The sequence below is a fragment of the Athene noctua genome, chromosome 12 (genome assembly GCF_965140245.1).
Source record: "Athene noctua chromosome 12, bAthNoc1.hap1.1, whole genome shotgun sequence".
NCBI lineage: Eukaryota > Metazoa > Chordata > Aves > Strigiformes > Strigidae > Athene > Athene noctua.
Window position 1 is genome coordinate 10,671,781 of NC_134048.1, and position 23,859 is coordinate 10,695,639.

Sequence of the window (23,859 nt, forward strand, 5' to 3'; positions counted from 1 at the left end):
CTGGGCTGCCTGCAATATTGTTATGCAGTTTCACTCCAGAGGTTCAGCTCATTATTCTTGATAGGCAAGGGGGCTACAATAGAAGAAAAAACTGTTGGTGTCAAACCTTAAGAGTTTCTTTTCCAGGCTTCCCATTGCATCGAGGGTGTGTCAAAGGGAGTTAGATACGGTAATACTAATCCTTGTCTGCTTAGAGTTCCTTAAGATGTATGGAGACATAGCCCATTGATAATATTATTCCTGTAGGTATTTTATTAGCTGTTGTAGTTCTACGCACATTGTTAATTGGATATCAGTGGGTTTTGATGGACAAGCATACACTGAAGATTGTGTAGATTGTTCTGCCTATTAAAACTTGCATCATCCTTTTATGATCGTTTTTTCTATGATCAATTTTTCATCTCAGATGCATCTGCTTTAATTTTATTTTCAGATGTGTGCAACTGGCATTTAGGCACCAGTTTAGGTAGTGGGAATTAGGGTCTTTGGCCTCTGATATAGGCAGTGGACCACATAAAAGCCAAGTCAGGATTTTCAGTGTTCCTAGATAGTAGATATCAGAGCTAACATCATTTAGATACATAAAACTTATCCACCAATAATCAAGCAATAGCAATTTTGGCTGTAATAATTTCAAATGCAAATTTGTCCTTGCAGTTCTTTGCAACCTTGGCCTGAAGGCAGAGGAAGCAAAAACAGGTTTTATGCTTAATGAATTTCAATATTATAATCTCTAGTTATGATGATAACCTTTGCTGGGTAAAAACTTGTTCATCCATAGCAGATATAACTGCCACAGAAAACAAAAATCCAAGAGGCTGTTTCCTATTTGAATACATGTCTTTGAAGCACAGGGTTCTGCTTTTTGTGACCACAAGCTGGGGTCAGACAGTGATGTTTTAGAATTTCATCATAATAAATTATCACAAAGGACCAAATTTACATGAGGATACTGTCTCGTATGAAATGTTTTCCTGACACCTTTTGTGTGATAAACCAAACCCGCATAGTAATTTGCCCCTGAGCAGAAATGTGGTATCTTTACCAAAAATGATTTAAAGTTTTTTAATGGAAAAGATTTCTCATGAAGAATAATTAAACGCAGATGTGATTGTTCCAAAACCATGCGTTCTATATCAGACCAGAATAATATTCACAGGAGTATCTTACTATACTTTGCAGATGGCTTGTTCATGTCCAAGTTGATTCTCAGCTCCCATTGATTTCCCAATTTGCTTGTATCTTTAAGCCCCCCAAAACCTTGGCTCTTCATTACTCTAAAATTATTTTTTTCCTGTGTATCAAATATTACATCATACATTAATAAAGAAGACAAAAGACATATGTGAAAAAGAAAATACAAAAATAAAAGTATTATAAAAGATAGAAAAGGTCTAAAAAAGGACACTGTCAATGTCAATATACTGCCAAGTAACCCACAAAAAAGATTACTTTTTTTTTTTCTTTTATCACATGTTCGTATCTGGAAATTTTCTGTTTTAGCTTGTAACTCATTGTGTTGCTTTGGACAAAAAACAAAAATAAAATGCTAAGTTCACTATCTCTCAAATGTCATAAGATTTGGGTAAGAGGTAACTGGGTTTTATGGGTCATGTTAAGTATGGTTTTCTAAAGACAAAAGAAGGAAACATCTAGGTAGATAAATTGTCTAGTGATGATTTAGGAGACTGTTAATTACATATTAAGTTATGTTTTGATGCTTAGAAAAATACATGCAATAATTAAAAATATTTTTATTCAGAAATAAAATATCCTAGTTATAGATTTTATAGTAGTAATAATAACATTGATACTATTTTGGTTTCCTCCAAGATTCTCTTAGCACATTCTACCCTTGGGGAAATATATTAATACTGAATTCCTGAGGAAAATATAATCCAATATAAAATATTTCTTAGGCAGAATTCTAGGATTTGATACAATCTCTCACTTTTCCCATGGCCTATCTTCAAATATATTTTATGCTCATCAATAGGAGTATAAATGTATACTAAAAAATGGAAACAACTACAAAGGAGTCTTGCAAAACTCCTAGAAGAAAGGTAGCTCATGTTTTTATACATTTATTAATGTACATATGTTTTTGTGGTGTCTAGTCATGTGCACAAAACCCAGGTACTTGAGAAGGAGTGGTATGGAGGTGAACTGAATAAAAAGTGCCCTCAGTGCTAGACTAAAATCATAGTTTAGAGGTGTTTATTGACTTCTTAATGGACATGAAGTCTGGGCCTTTCAAAGAGTTTTTTTAATCAAGTCTAACTGAACATTATTGCAATAGCACTGATTTATACATATTTATCAGTAGTATGTAGATGAATTCAAAACTATAATGCATCATGTATCCAAATACAAATCTGTCTATTTTGGCAAATGTAACTTAAATCTAATTATTTATTGTTATAGAACTAAAACCAGTCACTTCTTAATACTGAATCTCACTGCTACTATTCCATGGTAAATATTGAATGAGTCAGACAAATTGCGTATCATTGTGTAGAATATGGATATTCTAGGTTGGCAAAGTAGGACTCCAGTTGGATATTATTATTTAACTGAAAAGGTATCATTTAAGCTTTATTTCAGTGCTATTTATTAGAATTAAGTTGGTTCACTTGAGCTGTCAGGAGAAAAAGTAAGACTAAAAAGGCAAAAATAATAATTCTTTCAATAAAACCATCAAGCTGAAGCTAACTTCTTAGAAGATTCAACTTAATTCATTTAAAAAATAATCAGAATCTTTTGCTGCTTGTGAAATTATTTTTTAAGGAATTAATTTAGAGCTTAATAATATTAAACTGGGAATTATAGTCTAAAATATGTATACAGTGGTTATTTCAAGTTTTTTATGCAAAGTTAATATTTTTTCGGAAATATTTCTATTTACACTGTTTCATGAGGTTTCTATTCCAAGCAATCACTTTCTGAGTATTTGACTTAGAAGAAATGCTGGTAGCCTAAATACAACCAAAACACAAACCCAAAATACTGTGTTTGTTCATATGCTTTGATCTTGTGCTAAAACAGTAAAGAAACCAAGTTTTTGGCTAAGAGCTCTCTCACTGTACTTAGATTTACAAGTTCCTGCCAGCAACAGACTTAACAAATGCTATTTTGTGCTGTAAACATCTAAGATTCTCTTATGATAAAAGTCTTCCGGCAAACTGCATTCCCCATCTCCCTGCCACTGACTCTTCAGTGTCACTGTGGTATAGTGTAGTTCCACTACACTAAATTCTTATGTGAAGATATCACCATAAGATACTTTCTGAGGAACACAGTAATTGTTTTTGGAACAATTTCATTAATATCTAAGAGAAGTCTCTGCTCCTTAAGAGTTGCAAAAAAGCCTGATTCTCCGGAGCCATATATTGATATATATATTCATATATATTAGCAGGGTTTCTTGCACACAGTATTTTGAGTGTGTTTATACTATATAAAGAGCTTAGGTCAAAACTCTGTTTTCAAACTGTAGCTTTCTCCCCATATCTTGTGCTAAATTTCTAAGTTTAAGACTAGTGGCTTTTGAAACCATCCCAGGAAGGCAGTCTCTGCTTCCTGTAGTCAAGCTCCTTGGTGAAGGGGAAATGAGAATTGTGACTGAGTTTGGCCTCTCACTCCTGAGAGTTAAGAGTGACACATAGCAGACAGGCAATGCTGTTGTCACTTCTGGGATGATGCCAGAATCTTTAAGTGGATGAATGAGGGAACTCTGTTCACATAATATGTACTTTCAGTGGGATGAGTTTAGTTCAATTGTTCCAAATATGTTTATGATCAATGGTCATACAGTCTAGTCGCATACTTCTTGTGAAGTTACCTTTCGGTACCTGCATGGCATAAGTAAACTTGTAACTGCATATATTATCTATTTAGCAATGAGAGAGGAAGAAATACCATGTGTACAGAAGCAGCACTGAATTCCAAAGGGAAAGACATATTAGAAATTTGAGGAAATAATTTTGAAAGGGTACTTTTCAATAACTATGTTCTGGTACTTGAATATTGGAATAAAACCAAACAGTTATTCTGGAAATCATCTAAGAAACAGCACATTTGATGGACCAATATGTTTGCAAATATATTTTCATTTGTATATACTCACAATGGGCAGGATTAATGTATTCTGTAAATTATTTGTTAATGTTCTGAAGTACTGTATATGTAACAGAGAGCTGTCAACACTCAGTTATTTCATATCGCTAATGGCCAGTTTGCCATTCTGTTAGAAGCATTCACCATCACTCTATTTTATATTAAGATATAGTGAGTGATAAAGTGAGGAATAAAGGTGTGCATTTTTTCTCTAGGTGTTCAATTCAATCTTATAATTTTCTTTATAGAGCATGATTTTTTATGCTTTTGCATAATTAAAAATTTAAGAATTTTTCTTATTTACTCTTACCAAAAAAAGAGAAGTACTATTGAGGATGCTAAATCTGTTCATTTAAATGGTGCACATCTATAATATTATTTTTATTCCCAGATGAAGAATGAAATTTCTCATAGACCAGGAAAACACGGTTCATTCATTAGTTTTCCCTGATTTCCCCTATGCAACAAGAACAACATCAACACCAGATACTTGGTTTCTGCACAAGATAAAACCTTGGCTGTCTTAAGAGTGATTACTTCTTTCAGAAAGAATTATTTTATCAGTTTTTCCACAAATATATATATTTTTCAGAAGAGTAAAGCCTGCAAATTCCTGACAAGAAGCCACAGGAAACAGCTTGAAATGTGTGCTTAGAATAAAGCTCATGCTCAGGTCTCACAAACTCTGATGAGAATTAAGGGCATGTTTCACTGCAGTATATAACATCATGGTTATCTAAGTCCATCCCTTCACAAGGAGGTGAAGCCTTTTTTTTCATTAATGCAAGAAAAGTCCTACTCAACAGAAAATAGTTCAACCTCAGAATGTCAGTTTTCACAATTGTAATTACTGTTTTCTCAGTAAAGATATTTTTGCTGTTTCTGATTTTCTTTCACACCAGGAAAGTGCGATCTAAAGTAAAAAGGTGAGATTTAGCAAAACAAAACTTGGTTTTGTTCATCAGTATTTAAAGACACCAGTCTTCAATGTCTGTATTATAGCAAACATTCCGAACATGCCCCTCTTTCTATCAGACCCAGCCTCAATGACTTTTTCTGTGGTTGTCATGCCTTTTGTATAGAAAATCTGATCTGACATACAGTGTAGGTTTGACATTTTACCTGGTGTTCACTAACACAGAGCAGAAAGCTCTGTGTTTCCATACCAGATTCGGTATTTCCTTTAGACAGTTTACATAATCTTAAAATCTATTTTGATGTATCATTATTCCCTATGAGTGCAATATTCAAAGTCTATTTCCATCAGCAAGGCAGTATCTCCTCCCCAAGCAAACATGAGGAAAAGCTTCCTGCCATTTGTGTAAGAACACATTTGGGCACAAATATGTTTTTGTGCAGGTTGAGTGGAGTGGGAATGCCTACATCAGAAACAGATCCAGACTACTGAGTCTCTGCAGCCTATGCTGTGGAAGTCTTACAAACAGCCTTGCCAAGAGAATGTTATGTCCATTCTGTATAATCATTATAAATGATTTTTGATATTCTTCCAAAACATTAATGGAAGTAGTAGGCCATAAAGATTTTTTTTATTTTCTGAAGGAGAAAGAAGAAAAACCAGAAAAAAAAAAATATGTGCTGAAGTGTTATATTAATTATGCAAGAGTAAGGATACACAGCAGTATAAATAGTTATCAATGCAGTCTTCAGCATCTGTTTTTCATGTCTACATTTGAGTTATGAGGTTGGTTTATTTTTTTGTTCATGTTTTTGCCTTATATAAAGCTGAAGAAGTCTCATGACCATGTTTTCTCTTCAGGGTAAGCTCTGTTGATCTCTATAAACAAAGTTTCGGCATTTTGAAGGATCACATTCCATACAGTGGATGTAAATACACATTGGAAATGATACCTGAAAACAGTCCACACGTGCTAGCAGGCAGGGAGTACACATTTTGGCTCTGGACTTTGCATATTGTGTATGATATTCTCATAAGCAAACTAGGGATGTATGATCTAGTTCTAGAAGTTTGTTCTCAGTTATTTTCAGTGGTTTGCTTTGAAAATGCAGATGGGTGCTGAGTAGGATTCATCAGGTGTTTATTCTGGACTTTTTTTTCTAAATATATTAATGATCTGGATGATAGTACAAATAGTATCCTTACTATATTCAGTAAGGATGTCAAGCCAGAGGCAGGAGGGGTTTGGGCATGGTAGGGGATAGGACTAGACCTTAAAATATTAGAAATGGATCTAAAAAAATATTATGACTTTCATAACATTCAGAAAGAAATAGCCAGAAATCTTGAAAAATTTCTTCGAAGCAAAATGAAAAAAATAGCATAAATGCAGTTCAGTCTGAGATAAATTATGCCAAGTTTTCAAATATGTACTGGTGGAATGAGGAAGGGAATAGCTGGTATTTATAATAGGATGATAGAGATTTTTCACAGCTTCTTAGATTAATTATCTTTGGATAACTCAGAAAAAATTCCCTATGGTAGGAATCCCAGAACACTGGAAGGGTTTGCTGACATTAAATATATATATGAGGTCTCCTCAATTGTTGCTTTCCATGACTGATAGGTAAGTGCTATGTATGTTAAATAATGGGCTGAAATTAAACAGAGAATTGTTCAGTTAAGCTTTTATACACAAAAGTAAAAGGGTGGTTTCCTATGTATCTTTTTATCTGTAAGAACTGGCAGAAATTCATTCATTTAATAGGTTAAAGGGCTATGAAAACATATGATGCCACAAAAAGGCATGAATTATTTAGATGAGAAAAAAATGAGGAAAACCACACATATTAAAGGTAATAAGAAATCAGGCATATGACCTCAAAAGCAAATGGAGAAAAAATTATGGGAAATTCGAAGTGTTGCTTACAAGATCAAAAGAAAATGAAGGGAAAAAAAAGTGATTCCCAAGCATGCTGTAGTTTATAACGTCTTTTCATCTCTGTCTCTCAAGTTCAGTTTCTGACATGAAAGTCCACTGCTAAGTAATGACTTTCGGGAAAATATTTCTAAGAAAAACATGAACTTTATTCTTTTCCATGTTATTTGGTCTGTATTTCTTACAACATGCTCAGAACTGTAACTGAATTGAAAATCTCTTCAAATTGCTGGGACTGTGAGAGACCTATAAGGCTTTTATTCCTCTTTCCCGTTTGTTTGTCTGATTGTCTTTTTTGTGTGCTTGTTTTGTAAACATTAAAGAGCAGCATCATTCTCTTATAGTGTCTTCCTTTGCACCTATAAATGACATGGACCACACAATAATGAAAAAATGACATCTGAATCATCCCTTCTCCAATGAAATATAGATTGTGCGATGATCTCAGTTACAGACTAGATCCTAGATTTACCTATGTTAACAGATTTCTGTTTCAATGTTTCTCTGTGGTTTTAAGTTTTCAGGAATCATAATGCCCCCAAATATAAACTTCCTAATATATTTTAAACAGTGACTCATCAAGGGAAAATGAAGTCATGTCATTCTATATCATCCATATGTGTCACTTAGTCAAGTCTATACTGAAAGAAACATTCCCCCTACTGTGAAGGCTTATACTCACATCTTTGCCCTTTACTGGCTACCATGGTTTATTTTCTCAGATAAAATGAGGCTTCAGGAGCTTCTTTGAGGCCATACAGTGACAGGAACTACAGAAATTGTAGGAATTTAGTATTTGGCTCTCTTCAGTGCTATATAGCTCTCAGAACTGGGACTGAGAACACAAAATCTCTCTAAAAAACTTGTTATACAAAAATGTAACTTATTGTCTATTGTCAGGCTGAAATCTGAGGCCTGGGTACATTGTGGGGATGTACTCATAAAATCAGGTGACAGGGTGGAAGGGACTGCGTGAGGTCTCTCATCCAGCCTCCTACACAAAAGCAGTGTCAGCACTGACTGAATTTAAACCAGGTCTTGCCTGGCCAGGTCTAGAAAAGCTTTGAGGACAGAGATTTCACAATCTCTCTGGGCAATTCATTCCAATCCTTGATTATGCTCATAGTAAATTATTTTTTATCCCACTTTGATTAAGGACCCTTTTCTCTGGCACTGCCTTCTGAGACACCTCCCTGGGGGTCCTAGGGAGCTGCTGCTCCATGCGCAGCCCCTTTCATGGCCCTCTGGGGACTCACTCAAGTTTATCAATCACTTTCTTGTATCAGGCCGTCAAAATAGACACAGTTCTCCAGGTGTGATCTGATGAGGGCCAGGTAAAGGTGAATGATAACCTCCTGTGTTGGGTTCGTGTGTGGCAGGGTTTTGGTAGAGGGGAAGGAGGCTACAGCAGTGACCCCCTGTAAGAAGCTTCTCGAAGCTTCACTGGATCCAAGTCAGACCCCTCTTTGCACCAAGGCCGGGTCAATTAGCAACGGTGGCTGTGCCTCTGCAATAATGAATTTAAGAAGGGGAACCTGAGAGGAGGAGGGGTAGTTGTGAGGGAGACACCTCTGCAAACACTGAGTTCAGTGGAAGAAAGGAGGGGGGGCAGGGGGGAGGTGTGCCAGAGCAGAGACCCCTGCAGCCCGGGGTGAGAGGGCGGGCTGTGCCCCTGCACCCAGGGAGGTCACGGTGGAGCAGATGCCACCTGCAGCCTGGGGGTGACCCCATGCTGGAGCGGGGGCTGTGCCCAAAGAAGGCAGGACACTGAAGGCAGCCCAAGCTGGAGCACTCTTGCTCGGAGGGCTGCAGCCCACGGGAGGGACCCACTCTGGAGCAGTTTGTGAAGAGCTGCAGCCCATGGAAAAGACTCACACCTTCATGGAGTTCATGGAGGACTGTCTCCTGTGAGAGGGACCCACACCAGAGCTGGGGAAGAGTGTGAGGAGCCCTTCCCCTGAGGAGGAAGGAGCAGCAGAAACACCGTGTGATGAACTGTCTGCAACCCCCATCCCCTGCACCGCTGGAGGGGAGGAGGTAGAGAAATCAGGAGCAAAGCTGAGCCCAAGAGAAAGGGAGGAGTGAGGGCAAGGTGTTTTTAAGATGTGGCTGTATTTGTCACTGTCCTACTCTGCTTATTGGTAATTTAAGCGGTGGTGGTGTTCAGATTAAATTGATACTCTTTTTTCTTCCCTCATCTAACCTGTTTTTTGCCTTTGACCATAATGGGTGAATCATCCCTCCCTATCCTCATCTCTATTCCTGAGACTTTTGATGTATTTTCTCCATCCCATCCCTGAGGGGAAAGGCGTGAACAAGTGGCTGTGTGGTGCTCAGTTGTCCTCTAGGCTCAAACCATGACACCTCCTTACTGTTTGCCTTCAGCACTGCCAGGACACAGTACTCTTGTTTCTTCCTGCTTCCCTGCCAGTCAGTTGCCCTTACCTTGGTGGGGGATTAGTCCGTCTCCTCTCTGAGCAGCAGCCCTGCCCTCAAGCACATTGACAGCATGCCCCAGTTTGGTGTTGGCCACAAACTTGATGGTGGTGTGTCCAGTCTCGTCTAATGTAGAATTTTATTAACAACAAAATGTCAAATGTAAAAGTGATAGCTAAACCAGACTGAGAACAACTATAATTAATATTTTTTACATTAAAAATAACTAAAATAATAAAAAATACTAAAATAACATCACTGGCAGCTTTCCGGGGGTATATATATATTATTTTTTTTATTTGTACCTGCTTTATATGCTTTATATGATAGGTGCTTTGTGCATCTTCTAATGGTAACAAAAAAAAAATCTGTAAACTGCCTTTATTTTCAAGGGAAGCTAGTTTAGTTTCCTAGTTCTCTTACAGTAAAGGCTTTATAATCAGAGGGGCTGTTAGAACTAATGAGTTCATGTTTCAACACGTTTCCATTAGAAGTTCAGCAAATTAAACTGCATTTTAAAGCAAAAATAACTAAAAAAAATATGTAAGTTCAAATAAATTTAAACACAAAAAACACTATAATGTCTAGTCAGGTTAGGATACTGATTATTATTAGCAATGGTAATTATTAAACAATTGTGCTATTATTAAAATTGATCATGTGATAATCACATTGGTGGCATTGCCTAGTTTGAAATCTGAAGGCCTTGAGATGGGTGTGTTATTATTCCAGGGGCTTGGACTAAAATGAATATTAATGAATATATTAATAAAAAATAAAGCTAAACAAGAAAAATGGAATTAAATCACCTACTATTAGAAATCTTCATTTTTAATATCTCTGTATCTGCTGTCACTGTCAGATACATAGAATCAGGTGGAAATTAAATGGGAGAATATGAAGAGTTATCCACTTGAAAATTGTGTACTGTCCTTTGACACAGTAGTGAATGCACCAGTGAACTGATACTGCAAGAAACTATTAGAAGGAGGCTTTCAAGTACTTTTAAATTATTGGTTAAATGTTACACATTCCTTTCTTTAGAATAGTGTCTCAGAAGCTATCAACCAGGATTTATTTTCCTGAGTTTTGATATTTTTCATTCAGCAAATAACAATTTATTTTTTCATACTTTTCCCAAGGAATGAGCCAAGAAACTAATAGACTGTACACTCTCATCTTTGTCAAGGGATGTCAACAACAGTAATGTCAGAGTGAATCCAGGAATAAAGGCTAACCTGCTTTTATATCTGGATGTTTGGCAGTAGGCACCTCCACCATTATTTAAACTAGAATTCAAAAGGAAATGAAAGGGTTGGTTTTTTCAGAGTTGCTTCTTAACTAAGTTTTGTAGTACTGACAAATAGCAGAAGCAACTTTTTATGCCTCTGAGGTAGTATGTTTGCATAACCACCAGCAAAAGATTTACTTATTTGTCTATTATTCATCAGGGTCTATGAAACAGATTCCATGAAAAACACAGAGAGGTGTGAAAAAGCTCACGAGTTTAGATTCAGAACTGAAAACTCACAGACCTCAGTGAAGATACAGAACAGCAAAAATTCAGAAATTTAAACTCGTTTTAAAGCTTATTATCCTACTGGCCCTGAGAGTTTTTGGCATGTGAAATTTCTTTCCTTCCACTCTTGAACTAGATAAGCTCAGCTACTGCCCAGACTTTGGCTTTGAAGTACCCAGGCAGGGAACCATACAGCTCCCCCAGCACTTAGACGTCTAATTTCTGCCTGCAGAGTGAGGAAGAGCACTGCTGTGCTCCTGTGCTGCAGCTCCCACTCTCCTCCACCAGAGAGGAGAACAAAAAGTGGCTTTTCTTGCAGGCAGAGTACGTTGCTGAGTTACGAAGGGATTTAAGTCACAGGTTATAGTGCATTAATAGATGTACTCTTTGTTTTTACGAGCATAATTTTCTATCTGAATGTAAGACCATTCTTACTTTCAAACTGCTCTACTCAGTCGCACTTCCTAGGTGTTCATTCCAGGCTGTTGCTGCACAGCAGTAACGGAATATGTGGACAGTTTTTCCAGGGAGGAAAAATACTACTTAACATTGTTTAGAAGACACAACAGATGGGGAGACTGTTTCTCAAAATAATCCTCCCTAATGGACATTGCAGTCACAATTATGCAGAAAGAAAGAGGAGGAAAAAAATCTCTTTGCAGCATCTGTGAAAGGAAATCTTGGGAAAACAAATAACTTAGACTCTTTTAAACAGAGAAATGACTGCACAAGGACCCAGAGTTATTTATACATTTTCCTTCGTTACTTCCTTCCATTTGGTTTATGGATAGTTTAACTGAATTTTCAGATGTGTTCTGTCAGATCACATTCCCGACCCTGGTTCTTTCACACTGCTTCAAAGTGTGGGCAGAAATTTACTTAAGCAGCTGGAAATTCTTGGCATCAGGATCCCAAAGGTAATGCCTGCCAAGCTTAGGCCAGGTTTTTTGCCTCTTATTCTTGTCCTTCTCACCAACATAGAAAGCAAAATGTTGAAATAATCTCCCATTTTTTGTTTGAAGTGCCATCCATATATATGCAAATATTACTCATCACTTCTTTTGGCAGTGAAAAAACTATTAATCTGTAAAACTTCACAGAGTTTTAGTTCTGTCCCCATTCATTTTTTAGTGTAATTAAATCATATTTCCTTTATTCTATTTGTTGATCTGGGCAGTGCCTCGTATATTCCTTTGTAGTATCTAGAGGCTAATTATAATACTTGTTCTGCGTCGTAACATTCATTACAGCTGCTCTCTAACATTTCGATTCTGTATTTATAAGTAGACAGTTTTCTTTTTTTTCACAGCTCTCTTTTTCAAAAGTCTTGCTATTTCCAGAGTTTGCATATTCATTGTTTGATTGGGTCTATTAAATGGAAATAAACATGGATTTTCCCTGTAGCAAAATGTCACAGAATGAGCTCCAGTACTGCTAAAACGAGTTAAACTGAGGGAATGAAACAGAGAAAAAAAAAAAAAAAAAAAAAAGTACTGGAAATAGGAATAAGAACAGATGGCCTAAGTTAGCATTTTTAGATATTATATTACATAAAGTGGTAGGAGGGAAACTAAAAAGCAACCTTTTTAATAGTAGAAGTGCTCTGTTGATATTCTCTTATCCAAGCTCATCTAGAGTAATGAAGTAAATAGATAGCCTTAATAAATGGTAGCTATTCTCTCTGCCTTGTACAGATATGAAAACTGAAAATCACAGTGCTAAATGGTACCAATTTCAACATGAAATTGGTTAATAAATTAAATTGAAATTGCAAGCATACCTACAATAATTATGAGTATCTGATCTTTCAAGACTTTTGAGTTTAATTGAAAGAAAATATTTATTATATTACATGATCAGATCTGCACAACTAATTTGCAAATTAAATGCACAGTAATATCCATCAGAAACACTCTGCCTCAATGTGTCTCCAAAGGAAAGAGGAGTGTCTCTAGTGTCTGGCTTGAAGCTGTCTACCACACTTCATGCTTGATTTCTCCAATATCTAACTCTTTATTTAGGAGTTCAGTTACTACCCAAAATTTTGTAACATTGCCAAGAAACTTCCAGTTGATTCAGGCAGTGAGTACTTCTTATTGTGCAAAAATAAAAACAGAGTAGATTCACTTGCATATTCTGTGCAGTGAAAGGTTATTCAACATAGTGGCTGGGACTAGACAAAAGCTTTCTTTGTGTGTATCATTATGTAAAATGGAAAGTGGACAGATCCTCAGGTGGTTGTTAAATTGTCACTGGCATCACATTAATACAGAACGTAGGTCATGTTTAAAACGTAAATAGTACCAGACATGCAATGATTCTGAAAATGGTCTGGGATAGTGGTTAATCATTGTATCATGCCTGCGAAAGTTGCAGTCCAAAACACTGAAGTGAAGTACTTAGTTTTTAGTCACCTGTTCGAGATGTGTTCTTTGGAGGTGGGCAATGTAGATTTAAATTTATTTAGGCAGAAGAGGGCCTTGAAACTTTAACAGAAATTAATGTTTTAAAGCTCTTTTTTTTTAATGAGAAGTGCAGGCCTGACTGGTTTAAAGGAGAAATCAGACATATCTGAAAGTTGTCAAAAGACTCTTCATTACGTATGCTCCAAAAACATTTATCAGCCTGATTAGCTAGGATGAGAGTCGGGGCAGAACAGAGCGTACTACTTCTGACGATGTTTAGGAAGACTTGGTACAGAACTTATCAGCATGGTCAAAAGAGGTACTAGGGTTAAAAGCAGAATCAGGAGCATCAGGAATATCTCACTTGATATCATCTGGGCCCCATCAAGGTCACACATAAGCTGAAAGGCTGATGTCAAGAGTCACACACTGAAATGTAGGTGCCCACAGCTAAAATAAAAATTCCCTTCAGGTCCTTGAATCATTTTCTGAGTATGGACAAATATACTGAAGATATAAATGAGAACAGAGGATGAAGAAAGAATAAAATGAAAAATAATTTCCAAAATACGCATTTACCTACCAATGATCAACTATTTTAGTGAATCCAGTAAGGCCGAAAACACAATATGAGTTATCTTTAGATGGCAAAATTTAGTATTGAAGTCAGATGTTCTTCACTAGTTGATTAGTTCAGAAACTTTTTTTACTTATTCATTTATAAGACATGCTATTTCTCTGTTCCTGTCTGAAGCAATTTTTAACACAAGTATTAAACACATTTCACTGGGCCATTTCATTTGGCTACAATGCGTATTTCCAATTAGATAAGACCTGAGCAGCTGTTCAGAATATAGCCATAAACCTCTTTATGACTGTGCCTATTTCATGTGGAAAATCAGATAGTTTCATTATAATCACAGCTTTGAACAAAGTGATACTCCCCTACATTATAAATAGCCATTTTCCTTTACTTTTTGATGTCTTTGCCATTCAAATAATGTCATTTACAATGTGCTAGTCAAAATGTCACAGGAATCAAAGTTCTTCTGTGAGCAACTATGGTGGGTCATGTTCCTCTGTGCAATGAGAATGAATGCATAAATGATTTATTTATGTAATTTTATATTTTGTTTTTGTAATTGTATTTAATATTATGTTCTTATTTTATATCTTCAAAGAAGAAATTACATAATTTCTTAAGATAACATAATTTTAAAGAGTGCTGTGAATGAGGCTCATCATTAACAGATTTAGCTGGCTGAAGAAACTGTCTCTCTACTTTTAGAAACTTTGTCTATACCAGGAAAAAAATCAAAACTCATTTTGTCTGGATTTGCTACCATTTATGCCAACAATATTTGTTTAAAAGCATAAGCAAACATTGATGAGAGCATAATTCAGACAAAACATAGATAAAGAGGTTTATCTAGATGAAATATAGTTCATTTGTTCATTTAATAGATACATTAAGGACTAAAATAAAGTACATTATAAAATACACCTGTGCTATACTCAGATCAGAAGACCAGACTGCAGTCAGATCCTCACTTCAGCTGAACCTCTAGTGTTCATAAATTTTAACACAGTAATGGCAGGATTTTTCAGATTTTCAGGCAGTTTTTGGACATGTTTCACAGTCTCCATAATCTTTCTTGTAGACATTTTGTTGGCCTACTTGCCTACTCACTGACAGAGAACTTCTGGTAAATTCAGTTTAAGAGCTATACTTTAACAGGCATTCAGCTACTTTTCTAGCCTTACTGAATTATATTCCTGTAATAAATTCTAAATTTTGTCCTAAATCTTGCTGTGAATATTCTGTTGTTTAAAAACCAGGCAAGATTCTGTAAAAAAATAGCAACCCCGATAAAATCAAGCACACCATTAATTTTGGGGAGATTTGTGTTGCATCAGAGGCATAACAGGAAGAAAGTCCTCAGGAAATGAACCTTTAAAAGTACACAACTCAATGCCTAGACTCTGCATTTCCTTCTCTCTGAGGTTTTTGGAAAGTTTTCTTTCTGTACTTACCCTCGCTTTCCTGGACAACAGTGTACTCCTTAGCATTGAAATATCTCTTCATCAGTGATGTCTCAGAGTAGATTAAAGAAGGTGATGTTGTTTTTCAATGTGATTATTTACGTGGTTCAGCTTAACTGAAAAATGCTTGTATCAATTTCAGAAGTGTGTGCACCAAATGAGTGATCAAATTTGATCAAATTCCAGATGGATCTATAAATAAATCTGTCCATAATAAATTAGTATAGGGCCCAAAGGTATTTTCATGTCTGGCCTGATTTATTGGTGTTTGTGCCATATTTATTTTATTCTTGATATAGTTTTATAACACTAGGAGAAATATATCATAATTAAGACAAATATATATATTCAACTATTTTTTTATTTACAGATGCTCACCTCCTAGAAGGCCACAATAACATAAATTATTCATTTCTAGGGAGAACAATTTTATTTTGTGGCAAAATAATTCTTATTTAGGCTAGTGGTAGAAAGGAAAAACTGGTAAAGAGTCAATCGATAATCTTCCCATAACAATTGAACCAACTGTAAATAACACAATCTGTTAAATATAACTGGTTTTAATAAAAATGTTCCCATAAACTTCTTTCAGGTTCTTCTGAACCGACAGTGTGTGTTAATCCCATCAGAGGGAGAGAAACTCTTGTGGAAATATAATAAACAAGCCTCAAAGCAAGGTGAAGAGCTTACCGTTATATTACTGAACCTAGAAGTGGGTCTGAGTGGAAAAAGGCCTTTAAATGATCAGTTATCATCTATACAGTAACTGCCTAAATTGTGTTAGCTATTGTAGTTGTATCTTGCTTTTTGAGAAGAGTGCTTCATTGTAACAGACCATTCATATCATGATACAAAAACAATATCCAATGACATTTTATAAGCTGTCTTATCATTTAGGAACCATACACTCTGTTCTTTAATTTTAATTAAGTTTATTCCCCTTGATTGAGCAGACATTGCAAGAAAACTGGTGAAATAAAACTAGGTAAAAAGCATGCCATGGTTTTCTGTACTGAGTATTTTCCGTTCCTGTGCTTCTGGAAACTTTTCAAAATTTTTGCTGTGTACATATACAGCAAATAGCTGATAGAGTCAGGAATATCTCTGGTACCAAATCAACTAATTTTTTCTTTTCCTGTAAGCTTGCGCTAACTCAAAGTAAATCATACAGCTGTAAATATATTTATCCTGGGTTAAATGGTTTGCAAACACAATGACAGTAAATATGCATAGCTCTGTGTGTATTAGTTGATGATTAGGCTGTCTACTATGAGCAAGAAAAGTGAGAGTAATGGTGTACTGAGTCTTTGCATATTCTTGGATATTGATAGCATAACACTGGTAACATTTTATTTCTCTAGTTGCTATTGCATTCCTACCTGCCTTCTAGCTTTATTTTCACTCTCATGTTTTTGATTTTCCGTGGTATTAATTCCATTTCATTAGAAATAAGTTCTTTTCCACTATTTTTACTTTTTACAAAGGCATATAGTGATAAAACAAGGGGATGGTTTTAAACTGAAAGAGGTTGGATGTAGATTAGATGTAAGGAAGAAATTCCTCCCAGTGAAGGTGGTGAGGCCCTGGCACAGGCTGCCCAGAGAAGCTGTGGTGCCCCCTCCCTGGCAGGGTTCAAGGCCAGGTTGGACGGGGCTGTGAGCAACCTGGGCTGGTGGGAGGTGTCCCTGCCCATGGCAGGGGGGTGGGACTACGTGATCTTGAAGGTGCCTTCCAACTCCAACCATTCTGTGGTTCCATGATTTTGAAAATATGGTTCAGTAAGAACAAGGGAGATGTGGATTAACTACAAGGATTTTTCATTTTGGGCTGATATAAGAGAACTTAGCAATAAAGCAATTTTTTCCCCATGATTGCTTACCATTCTCATATGAGCGCCATGAAAAATCATGATGCAAATGGTTGATATTATGCAGGAGGGTAAGAATAGAAAAGGTCAGAACATTTCAAAGTACCTTGGATGAATCACAATTTAAAAAAATTGAGTAATATAAATAAACTTGTAGTTTATGTGTATTGGGAACAGAAATTGGGTACAGCAGTTTTCATGACAAGACTTATGCTTCAAGAAAAAACAAACTGTTGGTAGGAATTATAGGCATCAGAGTACTTTATGAGCCAACTTTAAATCAGTATTATGATGAAACATGTGAGTTGATAGAAAACATTCATTATTAAATCTTTTTTGTTCCTGTTCCATCTATCCTACTTTCAGATGATGCTTATATTCTTTTTTGTACTCTTTTAACTTTTTCACTTCTTTCAGCAATGAATAGAGAACTCATTTGTATACACGTTTTATTACTAAAACTGTGTAAATAAGTGATGATTTCACTTCATCTATCTAACAGAAAAGAAAATTTGAATTAGTCCAAACAAAATCTTCATATAATCTGAATATTTCCTTTTTTTAATTATTAAACACTTGAAGCAGTTGCAAAAGCAGTGAAGAGTTAGATTCAAAAGTTGCCAAAAGCACAGGGATGACCCTTCCTCTCTCTTCAGGGAAAAAAGGAAAAAAAAAAAGAAAAAAGGAATGTTTATAATTGTGTTTTGTTCATCATTGTGTAACACACAGGTACAATTCCTTCTACTTCTTAAGGGGATCTCCAGTTGCAGCACCTACAAATGCCTTCTAGCCAGAGCATTGTGGGGTAGGTAACTTGGAGTAACGTGCTCACCCACCTTTTCCTGTGTGTGATGTTACTGATTGTTACATATTCTTTTAACAATTGCAAAACTGAGGAAGAACAGATCTGTAGTGTTGCCATCAGTCTTTGTTTATAATTTCCTAGCCTGAATCAGATAAAACTAGAAAAATTAATATAACTTGATTTGCCTACCTTCTGTGAAAGTATCTGGTAAATACCAGTTTATTATATTAATCAATAGGAACAAAGATGTTCTACTTCTAGGCTTGACTCAAGACTAACGGATGAAAGAGATAATATACAAGTAGGTAGATAACTTGGGTGCTACCTCTTCTGCCACAGACACTGTACATCTCATTTTTCCATCTGTAAAACACAGTTTAAAAGTATATTTTTCTTTATTTTTTCAAAGCATATTGTAAAATCTTAGAAGAAATAGCCAGTTCTTGATGTATGCATGAACTACATGTGCCAGTTCTGTTCTCAGCTGTGAGCACTGCTGTAATACAGATAAATTGACTAGCAAGAATTTAAATCACATTAAGCTTCTAAGTGCTAGAGAAATCTTAGTCAAACATTAGCTCTTTCCTCTTGCGCATAGGATTGCAGTGCCTCTCTCTTTAGATCAAAATCAAGCTGGATCCTCTTAATAAAACTATGACATCATGACAGGAGTTACTGTATGCAGATTTACCACTTATAATCAAATCATCATTTCCTCTATCAGTTTGGTAGCATTATTAAGTGACACTTACAAGTAACCTTGATGATTAAATGAGCTGTTCTTCACAACAAGTCTGTAATTTTCTGTTTTCCATGAAGAATACAAATCAAGACATGCCAGCAGTTCATTACTTGGTGCATCTATGCCAGGTGTAAGAAAATTAGTTTGGAGTTTTACTTCCTTTTTCACCTGCTTTTGAAATGTTTCCATCACTTGTAGCATATCTTTCTTCATGTTTTTATTTGATAGTGAGGAGTTGTTTTGCTCCCAGAAGCAATCCTGAAAATAACGGTAATTATTTTTGCTAGTAAAATGGGAAGAAAAGGAAGGTGGATATGCTGATTCAGTTAGTCCTATTGGTTTCTTCTGGAGTTGTCAACCATCATTGTGACATCAGGTGGTATCTCAATTTTTAAAATTTATTCTACAAACCTCATGTGAGCAAATGTAAGCGTTACTCTTTTCACTCAGGCCTCCCACTCAAATGTTATTCACACTACATCTAAATGCCATTCAATGTAAGGAAAGTCTATCTTGTTACACTTCTTGTTCAATATGATTGAAGATACTAAGAAAACATAAAAGGTATTTGATACTATAACATCTTTAATAAATCATTATATGACTAATTTTCATTAAACACAAAATACGTGGTCTCTTAACCCTCTTAGTGATAGGTATGTCTAAGAAATGGCAGGAACACAGTTTGTGAAGGATGTTCAAGCACAGATTTATTTATTTTCCTTTGATGCACAACTTTTGAATTTTACTTTATGCAAATAAAGGGCTTTAGCTGCTACAGTGATAGATTCTACTTACTAATTTGACAGGTGAGATTTAATCATAGATGGAAGGAAACCAGAGACATATTTTGTTAGCAGGGAGTCACATTCACAGCTTCATCTGTATAGATCGTATGGTCTTTGAGGCCTATGTTCCTGTTTTGCAGATGTTTATTTTGTTCTTTGCTGGAAATGCTAGAATTTATGGTTTTATACAAGGAAGTTATTTCAGATTCTCAAGTCAGTTTGAGAACTGATTGCTATCATATGTGGGTAACCTACCTACAAAAATGCTAGGAAGAATGTACTAGATTTTCAGAACTCTAAATTCTAAATGTTTGTTCCTGTAGCAATAACATTTGCAACATTCATAAACTTAGGTTTGTCTCTGTCATACAGTACTTATAGTGAAATAAAAGTCAGGCTTATGTGAGATATATCCTACTCAAAAAAAACCCAACCCGCAATGGAACATGTGGAATAACATTCTGGCCTTGTTTGCACTAGCAGGAGTTTGACTTCCATGTCATTTGTTGCCCCTTTTCTAGATATCTAATGTATCTTTCACATCTTACAAGAACATTTACAGACACTTGCGATCATGACAGCAGCACTAACTCTCAGTATCTGCAGGTGATGGCCAAAGAGTTGACAATATATCAGATTGTGCATCCTTAGGGAAGATGAAGGAAACGCTTTGCTATTTGGGTTTAGTAGTCCCACTGCCCACCAGGCAAGCAGAGGACTAGTAGTCAGAGTGGAGCTCTCCTGGCCCAGAAGTAGGGTGGGGAGGAATTCCAGCTTTACTAGGTCAAAGGCTGGCACACAAGAGAACAATTCAGCCAGCCTGGCTAAGAATTGAAAGAAAATAAGTATATAATGCTATAAATACATAAAATCTGACGAATTTAAGAAAACAAGTGAAATATTCTACTTATTAGTGAGATTTTTCTTTTACATCACATAATCCTGCAGTGCAAAGTCTGCACACCTTCACCCCTGTTTATACATGTAAATCACAGTATGTTTGTTTTTCTCTTGCTTTATTCAACCTTCGTTACTTTTTTTCCTTAAAGACATTTTTATTTTATTTTTAATAATGTATTTCTACACAAGCTTTTGAAAACTCCAAAAATAATGGAAGGAACTTCCAAAATAGCAAGTGCTGTCATACTCAAAGAAAATTTCTATCAGTTATAAGTGTTTTATGAAGTCTGTGTCTTCAGAACTGACTTGTCAATATCTAACTTCATCAGTTCTTTTAAAAATTAGAGAACTATATACATATTAAAATTCTGTTCTGTTGGCTGGGAACATAATATTATTGTTCAAACATCTACAGCAGTATGTTACTTGATTGTTCTTTTTGTAGCTCAAATTCAATTTTAGATTATGTTTAAAATTATCTACTGTATTCTTGGTATCAACTGCCAAGCACATGATATTCTGGAAAGCTGAAACTGCTAAACCTCTTATGCAGATTTTTTTTTTTTTCTAAATGTTATCCCTAATTTTAGTACTGTTAACATTGTCATCTTCCAAATATGTAGGGGCATATACAGCATGACCTGCAAATAATGTATCAGCAAAGGGTTTTCCCTCCTACAGCCTTCTATTTCAAATGCTTCATGAAATCAGAAGGTATATAAAAGTTATTCCAAGGTACTAGCCCACCTACAACATGTCACTGTGGATTGCTGAAAAGCGCTATTAAAAAAATGAATTCAAGAAGGTGAAGAGGATAGGAGTCATTATTACATTTGTTGTGACGGAATTTGTAAGCTGTTCAGCTTTATGAGTCAGTTAAAAGCAAAGGAGAGAAAGAATGTAATATTTCAATCCACAGCTTCACCAAAGTAGTTTCATGAGTTATGTTGCCAAGTGCCAGATGGTCAGTGACTTATCTGAGGGCTTAATTTATTGAAAGTCACATTCATTCATTTCTCTCAAATTTCTATTTATGAACAATTTGAGGTCTTTCTGTCTTACTATCTTCCTATGCAGTGAGGGAGTAAATGAAGAGATTTAACATTTCCTTGTTGCTTTGCCCTGTCCTTGGGCAGGAATTCATGGCAGTAGTTTGAGTTTCTGGTAGAAGGCAAGACGGGATATGTTGAATGCACTTTACAGTTCTGAGTCATTAGGAGACCTCTAGCTGAGAGTAAGAAAAAAGAGATGAGCTGGGCCCAGCTGGTACAAAATTCGATAGCATATCATTCAGCAGACATTGACAAGATCAGAAGTTTGCAGTTCAATAAGAAAACCATGTTTCTGTGAAAGGACAATTACAGTATCCCAAATGGTGGTCAAGGTGACTGTGTGAAGGATGAAGGGAATAAAGAGTAGCCTCTGACAACTGATTTAATTTTGCCTCCCCCCAGCTTCCCCCTTCTTCTTAATTTCTCAACTTCTGTTGTTGAAAAAGTTTTTGTCAATTTCTAAGAAATACGTGACCAGCACTATTAATTGCCAGAGATGCCAGAGGTCTGATGCAGTGGTGTAGTAAAAGGTGTCAGTTCAGAAGTTTTAGGTAGCTGAAAATTGAAGTCCTGGACTAGGGATTAATTTTTAAGAATTGACACAGCTATGGAAGGAATTGGCAAAACTTATTAACTTCTGTTGCTTCAGAGTTTACTCCTGAATACTTTACTAAAAATCCTACTCTACAATAATAAACAATAGTGAGGTTTTCTACCTGAGAAATTCTTTAACTAGGGGTTTTGAAACAGCAATAGAAATTGTTTTCACAATGCTTTGAAACAAGTTCAGCCTACATAAAGTGTACTTTCACTGTATTCTATATAGCTGTTCTCTCAGTGATGCCCTTGCTGCCTGAGTATTTTTGCCCAGCTCTACTGCACTCTGATCTTCAATCTTGCTTGAACTTGGGAGGTGACGTACAAGGAAGGCAAATGTAGAATTAGATAATGAATTACTCTGTTCTCTAAATTGCAGGCTATTTCTCTTAACTGTTTGCTCTTTGATACCACTAGGTAAATGAGACTTCTTTTTCTCATTAAGAGAAAGAAGGGGAAAAAAGTAAAATACTAAAATGATATCATTAGGATAAAACAAAAAAACCCCAGGAACTAACAAAATAAGAAGGGAGTCTGCATAGCCAAGAGATAAGGCATATTAATTAAGAAGGTAAGCCTGACTTATTTAGAGCCAGAATTTAGGGCTGGGGAGGAAATCAAATTAGAAATAGACCTTATTTTTATGTCATTGCATAATAACCTGAATCTGTCTTTTGTTAGGCAGAATCTGTCTTTTATTATGCTCTTTCACTGCTTTGGACTTGGAATTAAGATTTTACTTTAGGTCCCTGGTGCTAACATAACATGGAAAAATTAAAAACTTGGAAAGTAACTATCTGCAACATTCACTGGGACTCCAGTACTCTAATAAATTGTATGTGCAGATGAGATATACTGTCTATCACAGGAAAAACAGGACATTTTTAAGCTTAGCTCCATATTCATAAAGATACTTACCTAATAGTCTATTCATCTGTTGAAATCAATAGGTAATAGACAGCAGAGTAATACTGGATGTTTGGGGCCAATGTCTTGCCTTCAGTCACCAGGAAGCCAACAGAAGAGAATGTAACTGAAATCAGGCTCCTCACAGCATAAACTAATAACCTAACTGCTGAGCTTTTCCTCAGAAGGCTGAACAGCAAAACTGGAGTGAAGCAGTCTTAGCATGAGAGAAAGGAGCTACATATTACTAGTGGGAAGAGACACAACCTCTAAATCTTTGTAGTAATGAATAATAGGTTTTATTTATATTAGAGAATGTTGCTTAGTTCAGTGTGGTTGTCATTCCCTTGGTTGTCGGGTTTGCAGATACAGCAGTAAGTGCAAGAAACCTGCTTATGCTCTAGAAAATTAAATCCTGCACTTATCATAATAGAGTACTGAATGAAAAGTGGAATAGTTGAATTAGATGAACTCCATTGAATGTCTCATATCTTAGCAAAAAAATAAAAGCAACCAGAAGAAGAATCCTGTGACCTTGACTCTAATAAAAAGAGATAAGAAGAAAAAATGTGCTGGCTCTAAAATTAATTTTTCTAAGGGCAGGGGGCATAAATGGAAACTGTATGGTACTCCATAGTAATACCACAATCCACATGACAGTATTGTGCCCAAGGGTAACAGGGACATACCATTCATTGGGTACATGATTAATGGGAAACACTGATAATGCTGCTGAATCTATCATATGAAAGGAAAAAAAAAAAATTGAAGTGGAGTTATCCAAATGAAGAGAGAAAAATAAGTAAAAAGTTTCTGCTCAGAATGATG